Below are 12,715 nucleotides of genomic sequence, written 5' to 3'. Positions count from 1 at the left end.
GAGTAATCGAATAATAACCCAGCTAATCGAATAAATTTCAATCGATTAGTTTCAAAATTTTACTCGATTACTAAATAATCGAGTAATCAAAAATTTCCGACATCCCTAATTGCATAACCTTTCTATATGAGAAAGGCAAAAAGAATGATAGGTTCCTTTGGATCCAAATTTTGACTAGTGACATGTACAGTTCGAAGAAAAAAGAAAATTTCCAATTAGGTTTTTTACCGTCACTGCTAACCTCAATCGAATGAACACATTTTGACAGTTCAGCAGTACTGTTTGTAAACAGAAATTTCTTTTGTTTGTTTATTGACAAATTGGATCAGACCATTTACGGTCCGTATCGCCTAAATAAAGTTTTAAAACATTTGTTCACGATTGAATTGGTTCGTTTTTGATATTTATTAAATAAAAGTGACTAGTTGCAAAGTGTAAAGATGATTGTTTTAGATGTGCTCTTCGATTTTTGTTTAAGCTTGTTTGTAAACAGTACCGCTGAACTGTCAAGGATGAATACTTGTTCATTTGTGTCGTCACGATAAAAAACCTAATGTGATTCGCGACTACACGCTTAGAAAAAGTTACTCAAAGTTTGAGTACTAGTTACTCATTTTCAAATAATACATGGAAACGTCAAAAATTGAGTAGTTATCATCAATGATATTGAGTAACTCCTACTCTAAATTTGAGTTTAACGCAAAATCTCGTTTTATAGTTACTATTCGCATTCGCGATAAGTCTAAAGGTTGTAATAACCATTTGTAGCAACAGGTTGTATTTTTTGTTAGTGAGACGCGTATTTCGAGGGTGAGTCGATCAACACAAACGGTGTTGTGTCTGCAAAAACCGGAATGATCAGCTTCGTGTTGTGCTTTAGAATGGAAACGAATATGCTCAAATGTCATTTATGAGGAATAAGTGTATGATTGGTGCCTGAGCATAACACACTACTCCAAGTGACCACCACTTGATATCGAGGGGGATGACAGTATTGAATTAATTCTGATTTCGAAGTAGAAGTTAGTCTGGCAACGAGAAATTCACTTCAAAGGACTACTATAACGTCGAAATGCTTCGAAATGCTTTTTATTCTTTGTTATTGCAAACAAGAGACGACATATCCACATGCATCTACTTGTTAGTAGCACACATCAGTAGCAGCTAAAAGAAATGATTGACAGTTCAGTAACAGAGTATAATTTGTCTAATTTAATATTTTTTATGTACAAACATATCTTTCTGCCAATTAAATGTGAAATTAACAACAATTTATGATAAAAACAAGCTATTCTGACTAGTATGGTTGTTTATAAATAATTGGTCACATTCAACCGATAATTGATGATGGTAATTCAAAGCGCGAATAATTTTCCCAGATGGTTACCAGCTTTAACCGATTAGGTTTTCGATCATGAGTATCTTGAGACCTCACAAGATTCAGATATATATATATATATATATATATATATATATATATATATATATATATATATATATATATATATATATATATATATATATATATATATATATATATATATATAAGAGAAACTATTTATCGGACAGAACATATCATTTTTTTTTTCATTATAACGCAGTTAATTTTAATTTATATGATGTTGCTAATCGAAATATTTCTTATTACTAACAAATTTATTAATGTACTTTGCTGAATTGCAATCATAAACTAATAAGCTATTAAAAATGGATGGCTTTTCTAAATGTGTTATATACCTATCGATGTCTATCTGAATTTTGCTACTTTGATCCGAAATCTCCAATAAAAATTCGTTATCAAAATAAAAAATGTCAAAATATGAACCAATAATAATGATACCACGTCTTATTGCACCCGTTGGTTCATTAATTGGCGCACTATCCAGAGAGTAGTTCTTATTCTTCCCTGTCATGTATTTGAAACCATATACTTTACAAACTTTTAAACTATCTTCTCTCACTAAAATCCATTCTCCTATAACTATATTATTCAGAACATCATTTCCAAATCTTTGTATCGACAAACTTGCTTTCTCTTGTGTTTGAAAACGATAAATTCTGTCTGTCGAGCAACGTTCGGTTTGATTCGAAATCATCCATACAAATGTAGATTTTTTTAAATGTACAACCTTCCCGTTGCGGTTTCGAATTTTGAAAATATTGTTCGGCTTCACATTACACGAGTCTTTCACAATAAATTCCGTTCCAGCCTCCGGGCATATTTCGTATCCGTTGTAGACGGTCTCTTCATGTTCCTCATTTTCCAGCAGCTTGAAGCTGGAAATGTATTTCCTTATTTAATATGCATACAATTCACTCATTACATTTATTACTTACAAATTCAGTCTTCTTGCGCGTATTCAATTCTTTCGAACATGAATTTATTTCACCGCTTGTCATCAACGATATTGTTGTATGTGTTGTCATAGCAGTAACTATGCAACACAAGCAAATTATTAATGAATATTCTTGTAAAATCTAGATAAATTGATGATATACCCACGGTGATCTAAAAAGCGAAGCTTATTTTTCATATTCTCATTAAATGAGGGAAAATGACACATATGAGCCTCAAGCAATGCGAAGCGGAGTAAATTTTTAATTGGTAATTAGGAATTGAATTACTGTCATTCCCCTCGCTTGATATAGTATTGAGTTCAATTATTTAACATGTTAATACAATACACTCAGAAAAGAAGCAATTTTTTTGCCAATTTGGTATATGTGAAATAAAATTTCACACAAAATTTGAGTGATAGTTACTCTATTTTTGTACATGTACGAATAAAGTATTACTCAGTAAATGAGTAGATTTTACCCAAATTTCGTTTCCAGTGGAAGAACTCAAATTTGAGTAACTTCGGAGTTACTCTAAATTAGAGTTGTTCCACTTTTTCTGTAGATGAATGAGATCTTACTCATTTTTGAGTAACTATTTTTAAGCGTGTACGAAGTTGAGTTTGACAGCTTATGTGTGTGAAGTGGAAGTAAACAAGCAAAAGAAAAAAGTGATAAATTTTCAAACGTACCGTTTTCTTCGATTTTAGTTCTACTGTTTGAATTGGTAAGTACCAGTGATTCTTAAAATCTTCCAAGATACTAATTCAGTTAAAGAGTATACTAATTCAGTTAAAGAGTATAAAAAAATCGCTTCCCATGTAAAAACAAGTGATCGGTATGCGAAAGAAAGTAAACATAATTTCAGAACAATATTCATGAATGAAAATCTACTGCTTTTTTTGAAAATTCTTTGAATTGTATTGAAACTGCATGTTTTCTATTTGTGTTGAAGTTTTTTTTGTCGAAGTGCTAACTTTAAATGTGAAAATAATGCATTTTTCGATTCATCTTCAGGAGCCTTCGAAAGGTTTTACGTGCACTGTGTTGATGAATTTGTCGGAAGTTTTTAGCTACGCTGCCGGAGGAATCCGTTCGGATATGGATGGATTTGGCTTATTTTCGACTTGTCTACAGTCATCCTCCAAGTGTCGAGCCGCATACAATAAAAGTTTACACTAGCAGTTAACGCTCTGCTTGGTTATTTGCATGTACTTGCAAAACTAGTGAAGGAAAATGCAAACATGTGATAGCTGTTTGGATCATTGATGGAGGTTTGTTTTTTTTTAATCCGTGTTCCAGATCACAAAATTATTATTTTTATTTGTTACAGACACTCGACTCAATAGAACGGTTAACATCCAACGAGATTAAAACGAGCGGCGGTCGAATATTCCGAACCGATAACATCATGTTTGAAGGTCATTTGACATTTGTTCATTAACTACGTTTTATTGTCAGATGAATAAATTTAATAAATACATAAATATATAAGTTTATAAATTGACGACACGCATTGAACGACAATCGATAAAATTACAGCTCAACTTCTTAGTAGGGACAGGAAGCAGCGGGTACAGAAGAAGTCCTCAGAATTACTCGCATAGTTGGGAGGTTCAAACCTGAGAACAGAATACGAATTACAGTTGTGTGAATTTGAGCTAGAACAATATTCAATACTTACTGGGGGGAACACAATTTATTGCCAGAGAAATGTAAATTGCACCCAAGTAGTTTTCGTTGACTCGATTCTGAATCATTGAATCCATATTACGTATCGTTTATTTTACTTGTTTGGGAGGGATTGAATCGATATACTAAATACTACTAGTGCCGGAAGAGAAGTTTTTTCCCGCTTTTTACTCACGAAATACCAGCAATGATGTACCGCAAAATAAGTTTTAATAACTAAATAGAAGTCGTTTAATCTTTTTAGTACTTCAACGCTGAAAAAATCGAATGAGCAAACAGCAAACAGATAATTTGTTCGGATCTAATCTCACAAACTCAATAAAACCTGTTTACCCTGTAGTTCCGGAACCGAAAGTAGTATCCACAACAAATTAAGGAATTCCGTATGAAACTGTAAGACTTTTCTTTTGAACCTATAAGTTTGTAAAAATCGATTTGGCCATCTCCAAGAAAAGTGAGTGAAATCCTTGAAAGGTATTAGAATTGCTGGAAAAACCGACTTTCGAACGGAGCCACGGAGACCCATAGTGTTATATACCAATCGACTCAGTTCGACGAGATCGGAAAATGTCTGTGTGTGTGTATGTATGTATGTGTGTGTATGTGTGTGCACTTTTCGAAGATATTAGAACGCGCTCAATTTTCTCAGATATGGCTAAACCGATTTTAACAAACTTGGACTCGTTTGAAAGCTACTGTCCAGCCATTGATCAAATGCGAAGATCAAATGGCTGTGACTTTTGTTTCCGGAGATATGATTGTATAAGTGACGTAACCGACAAAAAGCGTTGTATTTGAACGCGGTCAATTTTCTCAGAGATGGCTGAACCGATTTTAACAAACTTGGGCTCGATTGAAAGCTACTGTCGGGCCATTGATCAAGTTCGAAAATCAAATGGCTGTGACTTTTGGTTCCGGAGATATGATTGTATAAGTGACGTAACCGACAAAAAGCGTTGTATTTGAACGCGCTCAATTTTCTCAGAGATGGCTGAACCGATTTTAACAAATTTGGACTCGTTTGAAAGCAACTGTCGGGCCATTGATCAAGTTCGAAGATCAAATGGCTGTGACTTTTGGTTCCGGAGATATGATTGTATAAGTGACGTAACCGACAAAAAGCATTGTATTTTAACGCGCTCAATTTTCTCAGAGATGGCTTAACCGATTTTAACAAACTTGGACTCGTTTGAAAGCTACTATCGAGCCATTGATCAAATTCGAAGATGAAATGGCTGTGACTCTTGGTTCCGGAGATATGATTGTATAAGTGACGTAACCGACAAATAGCGTTGTATTTGAACGCGCTCAATTTTCTCAGAGATGGTTGAACCGATTTTAACAAACTTCGACTCGTTTGAAAGCTACTGTCGGGCCATTGATCAAGTTCGAAGATCGAATGGCTGTGACTTTTGGTTCATGAGATATGATTGTATAAGTGACGTAACCGACAAAAAGCGTTGTATTTGAACGCGCTCAATTTTCTCAGAGATGGCTGAACCGATTTTAACAAACTTGGGCTCGTTTGAAAGCAACTGTCGGACCATTGATCAAGTTCGAAGATCAAATGGCTGTGACTTTTGGTACCAGATATATGATGGTATATGTGACGTAACCGACAAAACACGTTGATTTTTACCGCTCTTATGTATATAAGGGTGCCAAAATTTTGGGATCACCTCTATTTTCGTTAAGTTCTAGTGCTCAAAAGTTCAAGCACCTCTAAAAAAGCCTTCATGCAAAATTTGAGCTAAATCGGACAGGGGGGGTGCTGCCCGGTGTAAAAGGTTTGACAATTTTCGATCTTGAAAAAGCACCATAGGGGGGAGTACATGAAATTTCCAAAATCGAAAATATTTTTGATGCCAAAACTGTTAAAACTGCATAAAACATCGAAATTTAGTCTCATATAAAAAAAAAATTGTAAAAATCAACTTTCTAGGACTTTGAAATTTTGATATTTTTACTCCAATAAAAAAAATAGATAATTTAAAGACAATGGTAAAAATCTTTTTCAAGCTAAATATATTAATTTATCATACCGAAATCGAGGTGATGTCCCTCGTACCCAAATAAATAAAAAAGAAATAAAAGTTAATTTAAAAAAAAATAAATCTATACAAATCTCTCCCTAAAAATATTACACAAAATAATATACTTATAAATAAAATACTTGAATATTCAGCTAAAAATATCAATGCAAATCCTCCTCTTCTTTATTCAACATTAAACTCTTAATAATGCATAATTTGAATTAGAAAATCAACCTGCAATCATAACTGTATAAACTCCTATTCTAGTAATACAAAAAAAAATAAAACCCATGAATTAAAAGAATATAATTTAATTAAAAAGGAATGCTTTATCAAATTAATAAAGATAAAAATAAAGAAAAAATAGGAGAAAAATAATAAAAAATATAATTTGATAATAAAGGATAAGTTCTTTCTTTGCCCGAGGTAGACCACCTGATGTTCCAGTTCGAGATGTGTTGGCGAGTCGGGATATATCATATATGTTACTCATATATAAATTCCTTAAACACATTAATATACAAGTGTAATTTGCGTTAGTTACCCCTGTTCCTCGACTGATGCTAAGAAGAAACTCCACCCACAGGTTCGACACTAACATCCGCCTGAATCTCCCCATCCCTCGTCTGTCCACCATCTTCATTGGAACTAACAAGATCTTTCTGCTGTCACTAAATTTTTTGCTTCCCCCTCCCACGTTTTTTCACCATCTCGATGTCAACTAATTAGATCTTCGTCGTTCTTAGTCATTTTGTTCCCATATCCCCTTTTTACTCTGTTCTCCGCAATATTTACTTCTCTGTATATATTTTTTTTTTCATTTTCCTCCGTAACATCATCATCATTGCCCACGGACGGCCGCTGTAGTCTATGAGATGAATATGGGCCACCCGCCTGGTATTCGTAGCCTGGGGGTGTTCCCCGCGAACCCACACGGACAGAAAAAAGCGGCTAATACCAAGATACTTACCAACGTGTTACATTCAGTACGCCGGCCGGTGTCGATTGCCAGCTGAAGGCGGGATCTGCCAAAGTCATTACATTATCTTAATATACTATCCTAGTTTTAAGTTATTTGTTAATTAAAATTAGAAAAAGCCCTTGGCATCTTAGAGCTTAAGCAGTGTGTCTTAATAAATTATATAATTGAAAAAAAAAAGTTCTTTCTTTAGTAAATAATTTAACGGCATCACTAAATGGTTGTAATAATCAAATAAAACCTACTTTATTTGGACCTTTTCGAATTTGAATATATCCTAAAACTTTTTGTTCTAATAAAGTTAAAAAAGCTACCCCTGCTAAAACACAAATCACTAGCAATAAACTTCCAATTAATCTTAAATAATAATCTAAAATAAACACTACTATTTATAATATTATATTATATTTATAAATTCTAAATTTAATGCATTTATCTGCCATAATAGTAATATAAAATTAATGTTATTCTTAATTTTCAAAATTAATATTTTTTATTTTAGGTCCTTTCGTACTATAAAATAATTTTTTATTAAGGATAGAAACCAACCTGGCTTACGCCGGTTTGAACTCAAATCATGTAAGAATTTAAAGGTCGAACAGACCTAAACTTTAAACTGCTGCATTTAAAAATAACTCTTAATTCAACATCGAGGTCGCAATCTTTTTTGTCGATAAGAACTCTAAAAAAAAAATACGCTGTTATCCCTAAGGTAACTTAAATTTTTAATCAATAAAATTGGATCAATTATTCATATATTTATGTTTATAAATTATAAAAGTTAATTACATTTTAATACCACCCCAGTAAAATTTAAAATTCTGTTTATTTTATAAATTTTATAAAATAAAGATCTATAGGGTCTTCTCGTCCTTTAATTATATTTTAACTTTTTTATTAAAAAATAAAATTCTATTAAATTTAAAAAAAAGACAGTTTATATATTATTCAACCATTCATACAAGCTTCCAATTAAAAAACTATTGATTATGCTACCTTTGCACAGTCAAAATACTGCGGCCCTTTAAATTTTATTCAGTGGGCAGGTTAGACTTTAAATTAAACTCAAAAAGACATGTAGATATATAATTTGCCGAATTCCTTATTTAAACCTAACATTTTAAATAATTTATATAATTTTATATACTAATTTTATCATTATTAATAAATATTTTAAATTAAAATTTATATTTTAATAAATGATTTAATTTATAATAAATATTATTTTATTAATAAATAAATTATTATAAATTTATTAATGATAGATATTTTTAAACTTACATTTTCTTTTTATAAATTTAAAAATATAAAAATTTATTTTATAGCTAATCCCTTAAAATATTAATTTTATAAAATTAATACATTAATTAAATTAAAATATTAATTTTATAAATCTAAATTAAATTTATTTCTTAAAAAACATTTTATTTCTAATTACATATTTAAAATATTTATACTACAATAACTTTTATATATAATTAAATCTTTAAAATTCGAGAAAAATTGATATAATAATTAATTAATTAATAAACCGTGATACACAAGGTACAATAAATTAAATTTTCTTTTAAAATAATAATGTTTCAAAATATATCAATATTCTTTTACAATACAATTAAACTATAATTAAAATTATTTTTTCTTTAAAATATACTTTAACTTCAACTATTTTTATTATATAAATATTAAATAAAAATATATATATATATTGAATAAAAATTTATTATATATATATATATATATATATATATATATATATATATATATATATATATATATATATATATATATATATATATATATATATATATATATATATAATAAACTTAAATAATTTTAATTATTCCTTTAGAATTGCAGTCTAATATCATTATTGACTAATAAGATTAAAGAGAATATTTCTCATAAATAAATTTACAATTTATTACCTATTATCAGCCATTTAATCTTATAAATTTTTATTAAATCTATATTACATAGTCCATTCTTTTTTTTTATATAACATAATATTTAAAAAAATATTTTTTTATTTGTTTATTTGTTTATTTGTTAAAATAATCCATCTGACAATTAAAAGTCTTAATGAATAACACGAAGTACAACGAACAAACTTATAACAAGGATACACTTAATAATTTCTGTGAGAACTTGTGCGTCGGCTCACCAAATTCAAAAAGATGCTCAACTTTGGAAAATGCACGTATGCATGCTGTCATTGGTTCATGTTGTCCGAAAGTAGTACGATGAAATCTTGGTTGAAGTAGACTCGTCGAGCGTAGAGATCGCTGAGAAGCACGGAAGTCAAGAAGAGATAACAATTTTGGTGAATCAATATCGCCATTGATTACTTTAGCCACAAGTAACGCTTGCTGCATCTTTCTTCGTCGCTCTAAAGATTCCAGGCCAATCAGACGACAGCGGTCAGGGTACGGTGGTAAATCCAGAGGGTTTTGCCATGGGAGGTGCCGCAGAGCCAACCGGACGAATCTCTTCTGTACACGTTCTATTCGTAAGTTCCAAACGAGTTGGTACGGGCTCCAAACCAAACACGCATTTTCGAGTAATGGACGCACCAACGAACAGTATAGCGCTTTTAGACAGTACGGGTCTTTGAAGTCTCGGCTAATTTTTGCTATGAAGCCGAGTTGTCGTGTTGCTTTGGAAATCAAAGTTGATCGGTGTTGGTTAAAGGTAAGCTTAGCATCTAGCAAAACGCCGAGGTCATTGACAACGTCGACTCTTCCAAGAGTTTGTCCATCGATTTGATAGTCGAATATTATGGGGTTGGTTTTGCGATGGAATGTTATAACTTGACATTTCACGGTACTGATAATTAAAAAATTTCTTCTACACCAGCCAACGAAAATATTTAAAAGTTCCTGGAGACGAACACAGTCCTCAATAGACCGAACTGCCAGATACAGCTTCAGGTCATCAGCGTAAACCAGTCTGCATCCAACGCCAAGTAGTAAAGTAGCGTCGTTAAAGAACAGCACAAACAATAGTGGACCTAGGTTACTACCCTGAGGAACACCAGATTTATTCGTGAAAGGAGAAGAAATACACGAGCCTAACTGCACACGTAGCACTCTGTCGCATAAATAAGAGCTCAGCCATTTAACGAACATTCTCGAAGCGCCTAGTCGGGATAATTTTGTTACAAGTATTTCATGATCTATTCGATCAAACGCTGCTTTCAGATTAGTATAAATTGCATCAATTTGAGATTTTTCTTCCATCCGAGTGATACCAATTCAAAAAGCTTCGACGCTGCTGACAAACTGGTTATACCACGGTAACTTCGTACATTTAGGCGATCGCCACTTTTGAATACTGGGAACATATAAGACTGTTTCCAGATTGTCGGAAATACGCCTTGCTCGAACGACTTATTGAATATCACACACAAAGGATCAGTCAAGACGTGGACGCATTTAATGAATTGCCTGATAAAAAGGATTATCTTGATAGGATAAATAATTAAGTTTTACTTTATTATTAGAATTAAACTATTTCTAAAAACTTCAAAAATTTTTGTGCTTCCTACACTAAAATATAAAAATCTTTAATTTATATTAATTAATAATATTTATTTATATAAAAAGATAAGCTAATAAGCTATTGGGTTCATACCCCAATTATAAAGGTATTAATCCTTTTCTTTTTAATTAAAAAAAATTCTAATAATATTTTTTTATTATATTAATTTTTGGTTCTTTAATAACAATTTCTGCTAATTCTTGATTAGGAGCATGAATAGGGTTAGAAATTAATTTATTGTCATTTATCCCCCTAATAAATGATAATAAAAAAATTTAATAACATCAGAAAGAAGATTAAAATATTTTTTAATTCAAGCTTTTGCATCTTCTATTTTATTATTTTCTATTATTTTAATAATAATAATTTTTAATATAAATTTAATAATAATTAATAATTTTAATGAATTATTAATTTTATCTACATTATTACTAAAAAAAGGAGCAGCTCCTTTTCATTTCTGATTTCCAGGAGTTATAGAAGGATTAAATTGAATACATAATTTAATATTAATAACATGACAAAAAATTGCTCCCTTAATATTAATTTCTTATAATTGAAATTATAATTTTATTATAATTTCAATTATATTTTCTGCAATTGTTGGTTCTTTAGGAGGATTAAATCAAACTTCTTTACGTAAATTAATAGCTTTTTCTTCAATTAATCATTTAAGTTGAATATTATTAGCAATAATGAATAATGAATTATTATGATTAATATATTTTTTTTTATATTCTTTATTATCTATATCCATTTGATTAATATTTAATACTTTTAAATTATTTCATTTTAATCAAATTTTTAATTTTAATTTAAATAATCCATTAATAAAATTCTTAATTTTTTTAAATTTTTTATCTGTAGGAGGATTACCCCCCTTTTTAGGATTTTTACCAAAATGATTAATTATTCAAAATTTAATCTATATAAATCAATTCTTTATTTTATTTGTTATAGTATGTTTAACATTAATTACTTTATTTTATTATTTACGTTTATCTTATAGAATTTATATATTAAATTATAATAAAAATTCATGAATATTAAATATTAATTATAATAAAAATTTTAATTTTATTTATATAATAATTTTTTTTCTATTATAGGGTTAATTTTATTTTCTTTTATTTATTTTTTAATATAAGAATTTAAGTTAAGTAAACTTTTAGTCTTCAAAACTAATAATATTTGTATTAATCATTTAATTCTTATTGTAAAATTATTTATTATAATTAATTACAATATGCAACAATGATTATTTTCAACAAATCATAAAGATATTGGAACAGAACATATCTTCTAAACCATATGATGCAGATGGTTTATGTCTTCAACAAAGTTATAGTATTCGAGTTTATCTACAATATTGTTGAAGACTTCAAAATTGTATTTCTTGAAATAAAAAAGTTAGTTTTTTGTGTGTCTTTACAGTGAGTTTTGGAACATGGTTTTTAAGTTTAAAAAAATCCTCAAACTACACCGAGCAACTATTGTGAAGACATCAAACAACTCAGATCAACCGTTGTAGCATAATAAAAGAAAGCAAACTCATATTACCACCACTAGCAGCAGTGGTGCTAGATACATTAAGGAATGAGCCATCGTTCGGACCTTGTGTCGGTTTTTCTTTAATAACATTTTTTACAGATGTCGGATTATGTTACAGTCTTCGAAGGTGTTCTTCCTCATTAAATTTCCTACAAAAATTACGCTGATTTAGCGGCTGCTCGGCCATCCATGGAAGTTGACCATCAATGTTAACTTCCTTCTCTGAGCAGCCTAGATAGCCGTGTAGTGTCGGTAGCGGTTTCCCAACTGGCTAAGAATAACGCTACGGTCCACCTGTACCGGTGGTATAAGTCCACCAAACAGGTAAGCCGTGTGGCATCCGGCGGAATTATTTTTTACCAAGAATTGATCCACTGGTTTCCTGTTCCATGTCGTAAAAGGCCACAAAAATAGGAACTCCTAAGTCAAGGTGTATTTCCGTGCCGATGGCTGAATGGCTGCAGGAGGTTAAACATTGCAGTCGTGAAAGGAATATCTTGGGTTTTTCCCTTACTGGATACACGCAATGCTTAGCAATCAACTTCTTTGATAATCGCTTCGGCAGGCCAGAGATTAGAAAGCT

At 30.6% G+C, this 12,715-nt stretch overlaps 1 long non-coding RNA gene across 1 annotated transcript; it reads left to right on the top strand.

Annotated features, from left to right (window-relative positions):
- The first annotated feature begins 2,943 nt into the window (after nucleotides 1–2,943).
- LOC131430136 (uncharacterized) lies at nucleotides 2,944–3,844 on the top strand. The gene is made up of 3 exons (XR_009229490.1): nucleotides 2,944–3,064; nucleotides 3,355–3,611; nucleotides 3,671–3,844. It is a non-coding gene; the product is annotated as an uncharacterized LOC131430136 (long non-coding RNA).
- Nucleotides 3,845–12,715: the final 8,871 nt, after the last annotated feature.

This window comes from Malaya genurostris, chromosome 2, assembly GCF_030247185.1.
Source record: "Malaya genurostris strain Urasoe2022 chromosome 2, Malgen_1.1, whole genome shotgun sequence".
Taxonomy (NCBI): domain Eukaryota; kingdom Metazoa; phylum Arthropoda; class Insecta; order Diptera; family Culicidae; genus Malaya; species Malaya genurostris.
The sequence above is the reverse complement of the archived record's forward strand: the minus strand, read 5'-3'. Positions and strand labels throughout refer to the sequence as shown.